The sequence below is a fragment of the Clarias gariepinus genome, chromosome 6, assembly GCF_024256425.1.
Source record: "Clarias gariepinus isolate MV-2021 ecotype Netherlands chromosome 6, CGAR_prim_01v2, whole genome shotgun sequence".
Lineage (NCBI taxonomy): Eukaryota > Metazoa > Chordata > Actinopteri > Siluriformes > Clariidae > Clarias > Clarias gariepinus.
Window position 1 is genome coordinate 9,376,994 of NC_071105.1, and position 18,818 is coordinate 9,395,811.

At 39.7% G+C, this 18,818-nt stretch overlaps 1 protein-coding gene across 4 annotated transcripts in view; it reads left to right on the top strand.

The window, feature by feature from the left end:
- pik3r3b (phosphoinositide-3-kinase, regulatory subunit 3b (gamma)) overlaps nucleotides 1–18,818 on the top strand; it is a 209,799-nt gene that overhangs the window by 113,699 nt on the left and 77,282 nt on the right. The window lies entirely within an intron of this gene.

Genomic DNA, 18,818 nt, shown 5'->3' on the forward strand with positions numbered 1-18,818 from the left:
GCAGTGATTGTTCATGCCTATTATTGTGCAGGTGATTGTGCAAAGTCTGCAATTAATATCCGATATCTGTATCAGTTGTGTGAAACTTTAGTTTGTGTTATTAAAATAGTTGTTTTCTATCCATCTATCCATTGAGAGTCTTTCCAACAATAGTAAATAAACATTTCTTTGCGGAAAACTTTATTATTAATATTAGATCACGTAATCTGTCCCAGTCCCTATGGGGACCTTTGGAGCAATAATCCCAATAACTTTTATATAAAGCCTGCAGTTGGTAGCGCTGTCACAGCTGCTGTTATAGAGAATGAATCAGCATCTTTCGACCAATCAGAATTGAGAATTCTCATAGCAGCGCTTTGGATTTTAATTATATGGATTTCTTGTATAAAACGGATAGATGACATGGAGGGAAGGAGTTAGTTTGCAGCCAAGCAGTGCTGTCTGAATAGCAGCCAATGTACTGTATGAGGGGCGTTCGGGTCAAACTGGGACTTTTGACTGTGCAAAATGACAGAAACTTTATTTCTCTTGGCTAATGCATTTATCCCAGTGTTTCACTAGTGCTTGGATACCATCTAGGTAGAAAGTCTGCCTAATCCATGTAAAAAACCCTGGCCTCCCAGGAACACCTTTAATGGCACACACATGTGGAAATGGCTTGGCACTAGGTCAGGACTGTATGGGGGGTGAGGCAATAACTCCCAGCTTTTCAGAACTAACTGTAAGTGGTGCTGGTGAATGATTGTGTGTACAGTTCCCACGGACAGATGCATCTCCTCCGCAAGTTGGCAACAAGTTATCAGTCGTTTTTCAAAGATCAGGCGATCCACTCGCTGATTGTTCACGGGAACGACTGGAGTGGACTGGATCTCGACTTCAAATGTTTTACCGCGGATAAGACTCTCATCACCGTACTGTGATTTTAAAGTTTTTACGCCTTCATTCACTAGAAAGTTCATCACAATGATGAAACATCTCTATGAAACAAAATCAACAAAATGCTTATAAATGTGTATTTTATTTGATATATGTTTGTATATCATATATTAAATATCACTTTTTAAGGACATAGTCAGCATAGGTGTTACTACTGTCAGGCTGGGTTTATTTACTATGGATACTATGAATGTGTTCAAGAGTTGAGCTAAATTTATGGGGTGGTGTGTAGGTACATATGCAGGTGTTTGGCATCTGGGTGTGGATAAACCCTCAGCATTCATGACCCAGTAACGATGGCTTTGATTAAGGTTCGCCGTGTTGTTTATGCGCACCAAGCACGAGGTCAGGGTCACGTGTGAACACCAAGCCTTCCGATGACACGTACGAGTTCATGTAAAGGTCATGTGGAGAATCCTGGCACACAGGACACCAGCACCCTAACACAAGCCAGGGACACCTGGGAAAGGCCGTATTTTCTCTGTGCGTGTGTCGAACTCTGGCACTTGACGTTCATGACTCACTTTCAGCCTGGTGCAGGCAGTCAATCTGTCAGCTATTAGGCACGCAGAAATACTCCCCCACCTTCCAGTGTACACAGACTCGCAAATACACGGGGAAATAAAACAACCCATCCATTCACATTACAGCTCCTCATTTATTTCCCAAATAATTTTCTTATTTTCCCGCCGTGGAGGCACGCAATGTTGTGCCCTCAAATGCCTGGCTGCTCCCATGCCTCTAACCCCAGACTCGGCCTCTAATGGGTTACAGCTTGGTACGGATTGTTGGTGAAATATTGTGTTTAAAGACCAATCTTCGGGGGTTGTTTTAGACTCGGCTTCTCTTAGATGACTGCGCCCGTCAGAGAATGATGGATTCATTAAGTTTGTGTGTGTGTGTGTGTGTGTGTGTTGTGTGTGTGTGTGTGTGTGTGTGTGTGTGTTTGTGTGGGGAAGAGAGAGACCATTTTTTTATGCTGTACAGACACACTGCATGACAAGATGTGTGACATAGCAGCTCTGGTCTGTAAGATCGTGCACAGATGTATAAAGTTGCACTGCATGATGCGACGTATTGGATTCACATGAATAGCAACAACATGGAATTATATCATTTTAACTACAACAGATTAAAATGGTAACCTTGTAGTATTGCATTCGTTCATTAAAAGTTAAGATGCATTTTACATGAAAATGTTTACTTAAATAAACTGATTTGTACTTGTAAATGTATTTTTAAACATTTAAGCATGAAAGGTTGTTTAGCCGTTGATGATAATCGTGATTATAAGTTAAACATATAACATACTGTACGTTTTCCTATCCAGTTTGTAAAAAACAAAAATGATTTTAAAGATGAGTGTGAATACACTGTTGCAGTATATGTGATAAATAATGATGCAGTCATTTTAAATTCAACAAAATTGTGTTCAAGCATCTTAAATAAAGAAATCTGAATGATGAGAATAAAGTCAAAGTGCTGAGATAAAAGTTAAAATTCTGAGAAAAACCATTAAAATTCTGAGATTAAAACTGGAATGTTGAGAGTAAAGCCAGAATGTTGGGATTAAAGTCAGAATGCTGATAAAAACCATCAGAATTCTAAGATTAAAATTGGAATGGTGAGATTAAAGTCCAAATTCTGAGATTAAAGTCCAAATGCTGAGATTAAAATCCCAATGCTGAGAAAAACCATCAAAATTCTGAGATTAAAACTGGAATATTAAGACAGAATGTTGAGATTAAAGTCAAAATGCTGATAAAAACCATCAAAATTCTAAAATTTAAAATTGAAATGTGGGGATTAAAGCCAGAATGCTAAGAAAAAGCTTCAGAATTCCGAGATTAAAATTGAAATGTTGAAATTAAAGTCAAAATGTTGAGATTAAATCCCAATGCTGAGAAAAACCATAAAAATTCTGAGATTAAAACTGGAACGTTGAGATTAAAGCCAGAACGTTAAGATTAAAGCCAGAATGTTGGGATTAAAGTCAGAATGCTGATAAAAACCATCAAAATTCTGAGATTAAAATTGGAATGTGGAGATTCAAGTCCAAATGCTGAGAAAAAACATAAAAATTCTGAGATTAAAATCGGAATGTTAAGATTAAAGTCAAAATGCTAAGAAACAGCATTGGAATTGAGAGATTAATGTCCGAATGCTGAGAATAAAGTCACATTTTTTATCGGGGGGGATCCTGTAACAGAATTAGGTTACAGGAAGTAAGAACTCAGATCAATGTCTTTATGGTGGCCCTAATCTTCATGAACAGTTTAACCTAAAGTCTCGAAGACAGGTGTAAGTCTTAAAGACTTTCCACACAATTAAAGGTTAATAGTCGTGACCGAGTGAGGAGAAAACATGACGCATGAAAATGACACAGTTCCCACTTTCCGTTATGAAATTTTAGAGCATCATTTATAATGTTCACCTTTTATTAATTTTTGTTAACATTAAAAGTAAGAATAATAAACCTGTAAGTGATAACAGGAACTAGCTTGTTTCGTGAATGTTCTAAAACATTAAAAGTAACTATATATATTTTTAAAAAGATCAATATTTAATAAATAATTTGCTATCATTGTAAAGTTGATGTGCTATAAGAAATATGAAACAATACAAAGTTTATATATTTTTATTTATTTTTTTGTATTGGTCCGCATCAGCCCACTGCATTGTGGATTATTATTGTGTAACTGCACAGCCTGTGATGTATTATTCCTTACTTATTACTTCATTCTAGGCTTGGATGGTGACTTTTACTACTTTTACATGAGTCATTAATTTTTTAATTCTTGGCTTCTCTAACCTATTTTGTGCAGCAGCAAGTGTGTGTGTGTGTGTGTGAGAGAGAGAAAGAGAGAGAGAGAGCGAGAGAGAGAGAGAGAGAGAGAGAGAATAGATTTAGTGTGGAAAAAATTGACTTTTGAATTTGGGGTCAGTTAAAGGCCACTACTCTCTCTCTCTCTCTCTCTTCAGTGTGCACTCTGTTTATGCTCTGTCATCTTACCACAAACTACCCTCATTGTCCCAAAGCCCTGAATTTAACCTACTCACGTACAACTATTAAACACGACTCTCTCTCTCTCTCTCTCTCTCTCTCTCTCTCTCTCAAACACACACACATGCATCACTAAGGGGCCAGGGCGTGACCTGGTGGAATTCCCCACTAGCTGACCCTATGTCCTCGCTGACCCAGCCGAAATGACCACTGCTGTCCACTCAGCTGCTTGCAATCACATGCTTCAGTCTACCATGTAATAATCCTGTAACTGCCCTGACTATAGCCTTTGTTCTTCAGCCATGTTTTGCCTTCCAAGCCTTCATCCTTCCTCTTTGTGCAGAGCCATTTGTGTAGTATGATCTCACATTCGAGGCTGTCCAAACAGAAAACCATGTTGTGTAAGATGAGTTTGCTGAGTAAAATTCTAGGAGCACAGTAAGGTTTCCTTACATTTCGGCAAATTGAAAAACATTTTGTTATTAGTACAATGTTTAAATTTGCAAAAAAACGTTTGATGTGAACAACCAACATGGCGAGGGAATACTTTTGGCAATATAGTGTATATATCATTCTATTCTGGCATTACATATATATATATACTGTATAACTTTACGTAACATGCTAGCTGGAATATTTTATATATATATATATATATATATATATATATATATATATATATATATATATATATATTTAAATACTGACGCTGAGTTGCGTCAGTATTTCCAAATACCTGTGTTCCACATACATGCATCTTTACTAAAGTGTTACCAAGGCTGTGACGTGGAATGAAAGTAAGCTGGTATGATCCACCAAAAGATTCAGTGGAAAACAGGAAGAGCAGCTGCCTGCCAAAACCCAGATTCAACACCAGCCATTAGAGCACTTTCAGCAGAAAAACACATCCGATAACGTTACGTCATCTAAAAACAACACTTCGTCACCTTTATAATTGATTCCAAGTCGTTTCAACTTGCGGCTGAATCATCTATTGTGTTTTGACCGATCATTACTGCTCGTTAACGTAAGCGCGAGAGCTTCCGCCAAAGCACTGACACGACCATGACTCACCTAACTGCTTTGTTCATGCTAACTACTGTAGCTTCTAGCACAAAGTTGAATCCCAAGTCCATTTCCAACCCCTGATCGAGGGCAATACTCGGTGTGTGGAACAAGGGATTGTACACCCTGTGTTACGAGCCAGCGAGACTCACTCAGCTCTTTACTGGCTTTAATCCATTCCGGACTTTCCCCCCTGCACGCTCCACTCTCAAGACCAGCACACCTGTATCTGATCAGGTAATCATCCCTCGGCTTTATAAGACTGGCAAGGACGTCACTCAGCGCCGCAGTGTCTGGCTTGTGTGCCCGTACACTTTCCTTGATAGTTTGTCCTGTATAATCTCACCTGGTGCTGACCCTTGCTTACTCTTGCTTTAACTTGAATTTTCTTTTCGTCTCGCCTGCTTTCCGACAGATCTTTGAGTATGACCCTGACTGTGTTTTGGATGTTGGCTTCGGATTTGTTTGTTCTCATGGCTGGATTTTCGTTATCGACACTCAAGTGGCTAACCAGGTTGATTTCTTCCCATCGTTCCTCGGCTGCAGTCGCACCCCCCACGCCATGTGCGCACACTTCAGCCTTCGCGGTAAAATGTTCATGCCATTCTCCAGCCTCCTACGCCTCAACAATGGCAAATCGCAAGTCTTAAGCCTTCCCTCACAGTGTCTTTCGGGAAAAGACGCAGCAGTTCCCGAAGATATTCTTGCACTCTCTACTTCTAGGTTCGCGGGGGATTTCCTGACGTCATCGCCCGCCTTCTTATTGTGTTACAGGGTATTTCCCTGCTCTTTCTTTAAGGCTACTTTTAACCCTGGCTGTAAAACCACTTAGATTATCTTGATCTTGAAAATTGGTTCAATGTTAAATAATGAATAAATGAATAAACAAACTGCGATGGATTGGCACCCTATCCATGGTGTACCTGTCTTGGGCCCAGACTTTTCTGGGATAGGCTCCCCTGTGACAGGATAAGAATTTGATGGTTTTCAGTTTTCAACTTGCCTTTGTCTTGCTTTTGTTTGGACTTGATCTTGACCCGACCCTGACCCACTGTCTTAACTCTATCTGAGGTAGTCCTGGCCAAAGACTTGGAGTCGACAAGGGGTTGTCTTGACTACGGCCTTAGCATGCTCTTACACCTACTGAATTTCTTATTAAATCGAACACTAGTTTATTTTGCCTCCTGGCACGGTTTGTTTCATCAATGATCCTTAAAAAGAGATGGTCTCAATCTGAATTATCTAGTGAACTTTGGTTCTCTTGTTGTCCTCCTGGTGAGAAAGCATACTGAACCAAAACAGGAACAAGCAACAAGATCACATTTTCACATGGTTTGAATTGACACAGTTTGGTCTCCCTGTGGAGTAAAAAAACAAAGTGGAAAAGTGTTCAGGTCATTTGGACCAGAGCAAACGAACTACGGTAAGTTGTGAAAGCACCCTTAGTGTGTGGTACGGCAAGCAATGGCATTCAGAATTAGTAGTGTGCTCCAATGGTTTCCTATGCTGGTCTTGGAGAACTCACTCAATGTGTCCTGTATATATTAGTGATGTCTCAGCTCCCAGCAGACTTAATCCAACTAATCAGCTAGTTAACAATCGACGTGAATGTGGTAGAGTAGGGGAAACCCTAAAATGTGCCAGACAGGGCTCCTCCAGGACCAGAGGTGGAAACCACTGATGTATACTATACCCTAAGCGCACATTTACAGTTTGCAAAAGTTCGGGTTCTCTTTTTTTCTAATTGGAGAACTTATTTGGCCTTTGACCAGCCATAAGTCTAGACGTGAATTAATCCTGCTGCTGATTTGTTCAGTACTTCTTAAAGAAGGTGTGAAGGAGTCGAGATTGCAGTATATGTTGAATGCTGGAAATCTGATCAGCTTTTTGAATCGTATCAGCTGCAGCTTTTCAATCTAAAGCAAACATTTTGGGTTTAAACCTCCGGTGATGTCAGTGAAAACAATCGAATTATGCCATTATGCAAATGTACGTATGCAGCATTACTGTTGAATGGATTACCCTAACATGGATATTTCGTCTGGAGCCCAGAAGCACAGCCAAAAACAGCATGGAACTGTATCCCTGTATTATCCATGCATGAATAAAAGCAGTCCATTTTCTGCATGAAGTCATTTTCACGAGTCTCAGCTATCCTGCAGTGATGTCTGAATTTAGTTCAATTCTCATGTGGAACTAAGGAGAGCCAAAACAAAATTAACTGTGCCAATCGTGGGCAAAGAGAAGGTAGCAAATCCTGTATTAAAAATGACCGGGTTATGTTTGGAATGATCTGGCCTTCTCCTAATATGGGATGGAGAACTAAGTCTTGAAGCATTGCTGTTTGTTCAGGCACTCGTACCATCTGTAAATCGACCCTGGAAATGATGTAAGGCTCTGTCAGTTATGCGCCGTACACATCATGGCGCGCTGTTCCTCGCTGAACCACAAGTAGTTAGTTTTAAAATGCAAAGATACCAATATTTTGTCCACAGGGACCGCAAGTGATGGCAGAAAATCCTCGAGGAATAGACAAGAATGTGGCAATAAAACCCGATCCTAAACGGACCACCAGGGGGTATTACGTAATTAAGAGTGCTAATCCAATCTCAGCCAGCGTCCGCTCAAAGGCAAGATAAAAGATCTCCTCTCATCCTAAATCAACATCTATTCTGTCATGCATCAACTTTCCGGCTTTCATTTCCCTCCTTCTGAGGGAGAGCTGTCTTGATGTCTGATGGAACACGTCATGACATTTGTTACTTCAAATACCCTTTTTCCCCTCTGCTCAAAAAAATAAAAAAGAGACCCTTTCAGATGATATTAACATCAAGAGTCCTGCATGCCCGGTGTACTGATGCAAGCTTTTTATTCTGTATCACGCCCAACTCCAGTCTACACACTCGACAGGACTGGTTGTATTTATTTATACAAGGAGTGTTCGAGTCAAACCAGGACTTGTTCAAAATATCTTGTGAAGGAAGGTGTAAAAACTATTGATGTCAAGCACAGTACGCTGATGAGAGTCTTAACCACAGTAAAACATTTGAAATGGTTTAAAGAAGGACGTACAGTTAGTACAGCGAGTGGAGCGTCTGATCCTTGAAAATCGACGGGTAACTTGTCAACAATTTGTGGAAGAGACGCATCTGTCAGTGGCAACTGTACACACAATCATTAACCAACACCACTTGCACATTACAGGAATTTATTGGATCTATGGGAGTTATTGTCACATCCTCCATACAGACCTGACCTCGCTCCAAGACATTTCTACATATGGTTCGGACCATTAAAGGAGTTCCTGGGAGGCCAGCGTTTCAGACGTTAATCAAGCAGCGGACCGAGAAAGCGCTCTACCAGGGTGTGTTATACAGTAACTTCCAGCAAGTATTTTATATAGAAAATGAGCAAAAATTAAACAATTTGGTACAAGCCAGTTATTTTACAATGTGAATCCCAAAGGAGTTCTAAAATAGTTCTGTTATATGAACATTGATATTATATTGTCATCTTCCCTCATACGGATCTACTCCTGTCATCTTTTTCCGGTTGTGCCATTTCTTCATTAAAGACGAACCGATATCATTAAGGTTTCCTCAGCTGCACATTTAAACACATCAATCTCACATTAAGTATACCCAGGCTGCTCTTAGCACGAGGCAAACAAAGCTCTGATTAGTATGACGTGGCTGATCTTAAGACAATTAGCTGGAATTGGAGCTGCTGATAAGGAGATTCAAAGTAAATTTGGCAGAAGCTCACACATGACGGGGTTCTACAGACGCTCAGTTTCGTTTGCACATAAATCCTGGCTTTCACGGTGGATTTTTATCATGTCACATCACGTCACTTCTCAGATTTTATCCTTCTCAGGAAGTTCGTCTGTGGTTTCCTGAAAATATACCAGACAATAATAATAATGGCATAATGGCATAATAATAATTGAAAAAAAAAACCTTATGCTGTAACAAGTGAAAAGAAAGATCCACATGCATTATAACAAGCATTTTATACACACACACACACACACACACACACACGTGCACACATTAATCAGCCATAACATTATGACCACTTGTCTAATTTTGAGTAGGTTACGGCCACCATGACAGTAATGACCTGCGTGTCACAACTAGTATTAACCTTTTCCTTAATTTGATCTACACTAGACCACACGCTTCTATTGGATTGGACTACACGGGCCATGTGCATCAGTGAAGCTAGTGAGAGTGAAGCTACTGTGAGAAGGGCCAAATTGTGATGGCTAGACAACAGAGTCAGAGCAAATCCAAGACTGCAGGTCGAGTGGGATGTTTCTGATCTGTAGTGGTCATGACATACCAAAAGGGATCCAAGAAAGGAAAACTGGTAAACTGGCGACAGGGTCATGGGTGGCCAAGTCTCACTGAGTTTTAAGGAGAACTGGTGACAGAGTCATGGGCGGCTAAGGCTCACTGATGCACATGGGGAGTGAAGCATTCGCGCAGTGGTAACTTAGACGGCTAAGGCACTGAGTTATTAATCAGAAGGTTGGCGGTTCGAGTCCCAGCTTCACCAGGTTGCCATAAGGGCCTTCGAGCAAGGCCCTTAACTCTATCTCCTCCAGGGGTGCTATATCATGACTGACTGCATTATATCACTTTGTAAGCACACATATCCTGCAGTGTGGTGTCTTCTGAAACGATGAGAAACTTAATACACGTCTGAGATCACAGTAGTGCTGAGCTGCTTAGCTGATCCAGCACTGTCTCACGTGCATAAAAAGAACAAAGGTTCCGTCACTAATGCTTCTGCAGCGACAAACAGTAATTAAACACATGCCAACTTGTGAGGCAGTCTTGTGTGTGCCAGCCTCCGGAAATCAGCCGTCTAATCCTACTTAAATATTAGCATTTTACCGCATGTGTGTCTATCGCTTCACATTTCAGTCTTAATTGTAGAGCTGTCCATACGAAGACCAACACCTCTGGACACTTTTTCATTTATTTCATTATCTAAAGCAAATGGGAAGCTTATTCAGGTGAAATAAAGGATTTTATTACAGTAACTGACGGGTTGTTAGTTCCCAGGTTGTTAAATAAGCAAACAAATCATAATCTGTTGTTCTGTGTTTGTGTAACTGTTGTAAAAAAAAAAAAAAAAGCAATAATACACTCGAGGTCAAGCTGTTGTACCGAATATCGGCATGGCTGTTATATCTTAAATCTTATATCCTACCAGGACATCACGGCTGTGCTGATATCCAGTACTACATCACTGCCGCTCATGTGATATTGCTTAATTGAGCCGTTCTAGCAAAGCTCTGGTGTGTCTTCATGTCACATACAATACACATTCTGTTTAGTGTCTTTATTTTCTCATCAAATGTTCAACCTTGAATTGACTTCATGTAGTTTTGGCGTCATATGCTGTACATAACTATTATATATTCAAATTGTAGCGCAGTTCCAACAAAGCTCCCACACACCTGTTTTTTCTGATGCTTAGACCTTTTCTACAGTCCATTTAACTGATGTGTGTAGTGCAGCGGGTGGTGGGATCTTTGCTGTAGTTACTGTACAGTTGATTTAGTTAAACATAGCAACCATGGCCCCAAAGTGTCACAGCCACAAGTAACCAGATCGACCTATCGCCAGGGGATTACAAGTTCGAATCCCGGGTGATGCAATAGCCTTTTGCAGCCGGGGGGGTCTGGAGAGAGCTGATTGGCCGAGCTCTCTCAGAGGGGAGGGAAGGGGAGGCACTCTAGTTCTGTCACGTCAATCAAGCCAATCACAGTGACCGTGAGCGCCGTCCCCCGAGTGTGTTACACTGCTTTCAGCGGTGCGTGAGGGATGTCGTTAGTGGGTTGTACAGTAGGAAGCATGCAATAGGCTTCGGCACGCCTTGATGTGAGAGTAGGGTGGGTAATGCCCATGACTGACTTAGGGGGAAAATTCGGGGGAAAATCCAAATAATAATAATAATAATAATAATAATATAAAAAACATAGCAATATAAATATGTTGATTATATGTTTTTGTCTCTAGTAGCATATCTAAAAAATCTACAGAGCTTAATTCACATTTTAACTCGGTCTGAAGAATTTAGAAATCAACTGAAACATGTTTCTCAGCGTTTCCTGCTTTTTTCGCCTTTCAATTAAAGTAGGTTCTGCATGAACAGGGATTCCTTTGATTTTTCTTTTCTCAGTAAATCCAAAAGAATTGTGCAGTGTAGTTTTGTATGCGAAAGATGTGTTTGTACAAATGATGAAAAAAAAAACAACAACATTCTTGACTACTGTTTCAAGCTTTCTAGTATTATAATTAAAACCCTATACAGTACTGCATGAAATCGATGGGAAGCCCACGGGGGAATGCTGCATGCTTGCTCTAACGCTGCTCTCACTGTCTGTGGAACTTTTTCCACTGTTGCTTTAAATGATAGTTAATGAATTACTGGCCCACGTCCCAGAGGCTTTTCAAGTGTCTCTCAGGCTTCAGAAGCTTTTTTTCTTCCCCCTCAGCCTGACTGGTGCTGGTCGCGGCAGAAGGTTAAGGGTACGCAGGTTTAAGGGGGGGAGGTGCTTTACTCTCTAGGGAAGGGCAAGCTTATTACCTCCATAGTCATGCTTAAATAGTGTTGTGTGGGATTCCATTGTCAAAGATTTCTCAACGGATAGAACCTCATCTGTCGTCCTTCCTATTTAGAGTTCCCACTTAGTGCCGTACTCTGCTCGGACGCCTCCTCGCCCAGCCTCGATCATGTTCACACACAAGAAGAATTCTTCTCAGGGTTGTTTTTGGATGACTTCTTATTCTCCCCGTGTAGCTTCCAGTCGACTTTAACGTCAGAAATGGCCTATTGTTTTGCCTATAGTTAGCGCCGACCTTTAGGGACCCCCCCCTGACCAGAATTTGGTTTGGCAGCCCACTGGTCGTAGCCAGCTCCCTGCATTTGTTTGCATTTGTAACAGAATCCGCCGAAATAAACATCCATGAATAGCTGTTGTGGTCAAAAATCTGTATTATTCTACTTGGGCCATTTTTGAAGACGTGGTTAACTCATTTACTGCAGGGTTGAGCTTGTGTGTTAAAAACTGGGTGTAGTCTGCAACTTTATTACATTTCTGTCTAAGATGTATATCAGTGTATAAGCAAGTATTTTTTGAGAATATGAACAGATAATCATGTTGTTCTGATGGACTCTATAGCTGTTAGGGCGTTACAGTAGCTTTGGCTCTAAACTGCATTAATAGTTAATAGCTTGACATCGCACAACTGGAAAACAAAGAAACGTGTGCTCAGGGGTGTATTGGAAAGACTTTAATGGAAAGTGTAAATAAGACTAGAGATATTAATTTTATTTCTTGTATATGTTGGTTATTTTCCAATAACAACACATCTGATTGTTTTATTAACACGAAGAATTAAAGACTCACCTCTTTATATCCATTTATATTTTCCTTTTTAACAGTTTGACAGCAAAAGAAGAAGAATTACAAGCTGTTAGAGAATATTTTGTCCGATGTTTCTTTGAGTAAGTTAAAAGAAGTTAAAAGCACAAATGGTAAATAAACTATTGCAATTCTTTCGATTGATCTTTTGAATTTTTTTGTGACTTTTGTGGGATTTTGCGAAATACTACTAAAAGATAGTTTTAATAAAAATGCAACTTTCTTTCGGCTGCTCCCTTTAACACGTTGACACAGCAGACCATCCAATCCGCAGCCAGCTTTGGCACAGGTTTTATTCCCGATGCCCTTCCTGATGCAACCCTCCCATTTTATCCGAGTTTTGGACCGCCACAGGGCTTAAAGCCAGATCCTCAGATACCAACCCAATGTGTGCATGGAGTTTGCATGTTCTCCGAGTTCTAGGTGGGTTTCCTCCGGGTTCTCCGGTTCCCTCCCACAGTTAAAAGACATGCAGATAAGGCAGATAATTGGCGTTCCCAGATTACCCATAGTGTGTAAATGAGCATGTAAGTGTGTGTGTGTATGTGTGTGCCCTGCAATCGTGTCATAAGCCTCCGGGGATAGGCTCCAGGCCCCCTGCAACCATCTATATGTTTATTTTAAATCAAATTGAAATAATTAAAAAAGTTTTAGTGCTTTTATTTTCTGTTTTTTTTTTTTTTTTTTATAATTATTTCTCTTTTATGTAAAGCACTTTGAATTACCATTGTGTATGAAATGTGCTATACAAATAAACTTGCCTTACCCATATAGGATGAAGTGGTGTAGATAAAGTAACAATAGTTAAATCAGCCAGGACTTACAGTATATTTATGCTCATAAAAGTATGCATTTATTAGGTTATTTACTCATTAATTTCATCTGGTATATGGACCTATTAGGAGCTGCATACTGTATACTGTACGTCTATACGGAGTTCCTGATTAGAGAACTGGATGTAGCAGACTTACTGTAACCTGGTATACTCGTCTCAACAGCGTCCCTCATACAACACGTGTGTCTCTTGTACACTAAGTGGTCACATGTCTCCTGGGTGTTGAAGGGGTTATCTCTCTGCTTAATGTTCTTTTGTAAATATTACTTTTGTAAATATTGAAGTACATTCTGACTTGCAAATGCAGTAAAACAAGTCCTAGTGAAAGTCCTAGTGAAAGAAGAATTTATACTGATCTTCGTCTATATACAGTATGCATAACAATAATTTGTGGAATTGAGTCAAAAATCTGAAAATGGTCTTTATCTCATTTTGCTGTCAAACTGTTCACATACTACATATCGTATCTTACTGTAGCTTCTGCATATAAAATGACCCACTTTGTAAAAAACAATATTATTTATATTAGAATATATATTATTTCTTATAATAACAATATTTCTCTGAAATAAAAACGCACTGCCCTGACTCCTCCTTTACAGTTTTCAAAGGGCAAGATAAAATATTTAGTTACCTGGATACAAAGCCTGTATGTGGTGTGTGTGTGTGTGTGTGTCCACAGGTATGTATGCATGTATACATGCACTCCTCGGCCTGCTTTTGTACTAATGAATTGTTGCTTGACCTTGCTTTCTCTTTATCTCCTTTAGAGAAAGTAGTCTCTCTCTCTCTCTCTCTCTCTCTCTCTTTTATTATCTGAGAGAGCAAGAATCACTACAATTAATTCAACAAATCAGTCACATGCATGCACAGATGTCATATGCAGATATAAAGGGCACGCTGTCCGACAGAGGAATCACTCCAAAGCACGTACGCGGAGAAAGCCTTTACAGAATGGGATGCTTGCAGGGGAAAAAAAAAAAAAAAAGGTTTGAAGAGCCAAGCAAAAGAAATGTGAAACATGATTAATCATGATCTCTGGAGTGCTGAGAATTGAATTCTTACCCTCTCCACTTTGGCGCCTGTGTTGAGTAAGACTGTGAAGTGTTACACATTTGGATGTTTGAGATTAAATGATAAGAGGGGAATCGTATGACCTTCATCCTGAATGAGTTTCGTATCTTGTGTTTGCTTCGTCCAAGTTCAATATGTGTGCAGAGACGTTGTGTATGTAGGGTGTGTGTGTGCGTCTATATTTATCTTCACATGCTCCCATGTGTCTGTGAATGTGTGTGTTTCATACATTAATGACCACCCAGAGTGCTCGTCATGACTTGGCTTGTGAATGTGTGAGCGCTGGCTCTTCAGTGGCTCATAAAAAAAAAAAAAGGGAAAAAAAAGAGGGTGTGTGTTGTGTAGAGAGCGTCCAGGCCATCTGTGGTCTTTTGTGTTTCCAGTGAATGTCATCAGCTTGTGTCAACCCTAATCCATATAATTATTAAGCTCATTTGTTTGCCCTACTTGCAGTTTTAGTGCTGGCTTTTGAAGTGTTAAGCTGTGCGTAAGCCAGTGCGTGTTTTGTGGCTAATGTGTGTGTGTGTGTGTGTGTGTGTGGAGGTGAACGGGAGACAGGGATGTCATTTCAAAAGATGTTTGTCATATCAAGCATTTGTTACTAGAGGGTGGGCGATGGTTATGAAAGTAGATAAGGACAAGAATAGATGGATAGATAGATAGATAGATAGATAGATAGATAGATAGATAGATAGATAGATAGATAGATAGATAGATGGATGGATGGATGGATGGATGGATGGATGGATGGATAAAACTTTCTCACATGTTCTCAGTTTAACATCTACAAGAAGGCCAAATATTAGCTTTATGCAAATGAACAAGTGCAAGTTTAATATGTAAACCAATTATATAAGTGCACATACGTCTGGTAGTTGTATCTTCAGTAGCCTTTAAGTAGATAACACTATGTGTGACACTATGTTATACTAGAAAAACTCTAATAGGTGTACAATATTTAAAGTATGCAAGTAATAGTCATAAATATACCATATGTAAGAGATATCTAGACCGACCAATACGCAGATATCCATAGACAATATACAGATACAGTGGTAATGCAGCATATAAATTAAATCCATTCAAGAGGAGAGTTATTCGAGGTGAAACTTCATACTGTGAAACGCATTTTCCCATAGGAAATAATGGAAATGCAGATAATCCGTTCCAGCCCCCAAAAATATTATCAGTATTACCAATTTTTAACACTAGTATCATATTTTTTTTTGCATAAACATTCACAAGTGCATTCACACACTACGGGCAATTTGGAAAGACCAATTAACCTAACCTGCATGTCTTTGTCGGGAAAGTGTAAGGTGACAGTGCTAAGTGCTAAGCCACCTACAATTATATAGAGATAATACAGAATACAGCATATAGAAGCAAAACTTGAGACAGAAACGGCTGCTCAGCTCTTTTGGACTGTAAGAAATGACCAGCATGAGAAAACTATCATCCACACTATAATGTTTTTTTTTTTCATTCATACATTTTTAGCACAAAAATCCTTAGCTCGTAGGGGTTTTCAGATCGTCTCAGTACGATAAACTCTCCATAGAGATATCACACGAGGCTCATCTCCCATTTAAAAACCCTCAAGCCGGTGAAGAACATTCAAACAAATAGTATTTCTTATAAAATCTTAGTTCGAATGCTTTCTTTGGAAAAATGGTAGTAATTCTGAGCAATTTGCACAGGATAAACAGTCTCCGTATAAATCACAGATTTATGGACAGCCTTCATGATGGACACACTTAAAAAGCCTCCATGATTATAATGAGCACCTCATTTAATCAAAACCGGTTGTTCTGACCTTTATTTTAAGCGGATGTGCATATGATTTGTAAGAGAGTCTTTTTTATTGTTTTCTGTTTTAAACTTTGATTTTAACGTTTATTTGCGTCCATTTGGGAATCCCAAAGAACACTGAGTACGTCCAGGAGTGGCTTGGATTAAACAAAAAGCACGAAAATGACTTTTCAAGTCAATTTGACTGGCCTTGAAAACCTATTTTCCCTGACAGATCTGAATTAGACCAAAAAATGCAGTAAGTACTTTGGTAATAATTACATCACTCCAACTCCACATGTAAGACTTTGGCAACACCAGTCAGCCTAATCTGCATGTCTTTGGACTTTGGTGTGCAAACTCCACACGCACATGGACCCAAATGGAGGTAAAGGAACCCCTGACTCTGGAGGTGCGAGACTACCTCGCTAACCACTACACCACCGTACCACACACATAAACCAACACAAACTAATAAAATACAAGCAGCGACCTGACAGATGTTAAAATGAGTGTCACTGTGGTGACCCCTGAAAAAAGGTTTTGGTTTAGACAAATAAGGTTTATCTGCATCCTCACACCGACTAACTTTAAGTTCTCTCTCACTGCATCTATAAATCTCCTCTTTGGTGTTACTCTAGACCTCCTGCCTGTCAGTTCCAACCTCAGCATCCTTCTACCGATAGATTCCCAATCTCTCCTCTGAACATGTCCAAACCATCTCAATCTGGCCTCTCTGACTTTATCTCCAAAACATCTAACATGGCTTGTCCCTCTGATGGACTCATTCCTGATCCTATCCATTCTTGTCACTCCTGAAGAGAACCTCAACCTATTTGTCCAAACCAGATAAGTGGTTAAATTGGGTGCAAGCTAGAGATGCAACTTCCTTGGTCCATGCCGATTTCTGATTTATTTATTCAACAGTTTTGCAAAATGCAAAATTGCATTTGGCTGATTCTGATTTTCTTTTTCTTTTTTCTTGTCTAAAGAGCTATTAAAGATTTATAGTCATGGCTGATCGAGCTGAAAAAACGTTTGATCACAGGTTCACCAATCACCAGTTGACCAGGGTTTCTTTAGCGCAAACTGTGGCAATAAATTCTAAAACTCAAATATTTGAAAATATACAGTAGACAGTGTGTTTGCACGTGTTATACTCCACAATGTCTATATATTTACACTTTATCTTTCTGAATAACATTTTCATTCTTTACTTTTTATACAAACACAACAAAGTACAGTACTGTGCGAGAGTCTTGAGCCTCACTCATTTTTTTATATTTTGCTTCCAAAAAGCCAGACGTTCATGTATTTTTAATGTAGTCTTGAGAAATAGTTCTCCAGGCTTCCTGAAGGACGTTCCTGGCTCGCGTTTCCAGTCCAGTTTCTGTACCTAAGCAGTTTCAGAGGAAGGTTTTTGTTTGTTATGTGACCTATGAATCATTCAAGCGTTAAAAAAAACATCTAATTTAAGGCATGAACCAGTGAGAAACAGGTGCAGACGATGACAGATGATCCATTTGTTCCGATTCCTTTTATTTCTTCTTCATAATTGAATTGAATTTAATATGAAGAAATGAGGGTATGTCTCAAGACCTGCTTAGTATATAATCATGCAGGAGCATATTTATACCTAGACACCATTTAATTTAATTTAATCCAAGCATGTTTTTGGTAGATGGAAGAAAAGTAGACTGCACCGCCATGTCGCCACTCCGAACAAGAAATCCAGAATTAGAGATGCTTCGGTTCAACTATAAATGTTGTTTTAGGCATTTGCAGTCTGTCACAGTGAACCATTTGTCCCCATTTCTCCCATTTAATTTACATCAATCCATTTTATTTTCTTTAATATAAGGTAATGAGAGGCGGCTCAAGACTTCTGCACAGTACTCTATGTTTGGTAGTTTTATAATGAGACAACTAAAAATAACTAAACACACTGCTATAAAAACAAGGGTAATATTTTATGTCGTCCAAAAGGATGCTAAAATGCCGCCAAGATTTTTTTTCAGGAGTCAAACTTTATTGGATTTATAGGATATTAGATTCACAGACGCTCTTATTGAAACCCAGTTAAATCATCTAAATGTCAAATTTGCTTTCAGTATATATTTTTAACAATAGTATGAAAAAAATGAAAACGCAAACAGCGACAAAACAACCTAATCAAGTCGGTTGTAGGTGTAGAGCTTTGGCGGTTGTTGCTGTTGTTGGGTCTTTGTCTGCTTTCCCTGAAGTCTTAATGTACCGTGATATACGAGGCGTGACCTGCAGGGCATTTTTGAGGACCTTTATGTGGCTGAGCAGTTTGGACTGTGTGGTTTTTTTACAGGTCATCTGCGCTGTCTGCCGCCCCTGTCCCGCACCCACCCATGGAGATTAATGAGGGGACATTATGGGCCTTTCACAATCCCAGAGAGCATTAGTTCAAGGTGAGCCGACATGATGACGTGAAATGGGCCCTGATATTGTCCAGAGCCGAGACGTGTAAAAACAGCTCTCGTTTCTGTCCAGGCTTCAATAAAAAGGGTGGCTTCATCCCTGCTTTCACTCCGGGGAGCTTTAAAGGCTCGACGCGGACTGTAAACGCCTGGATATGTGAAGATAGTGGAGATAGCGGCCGTCATACAATCCCACGCCATCTGAGCGTCCTCATACTTACACTC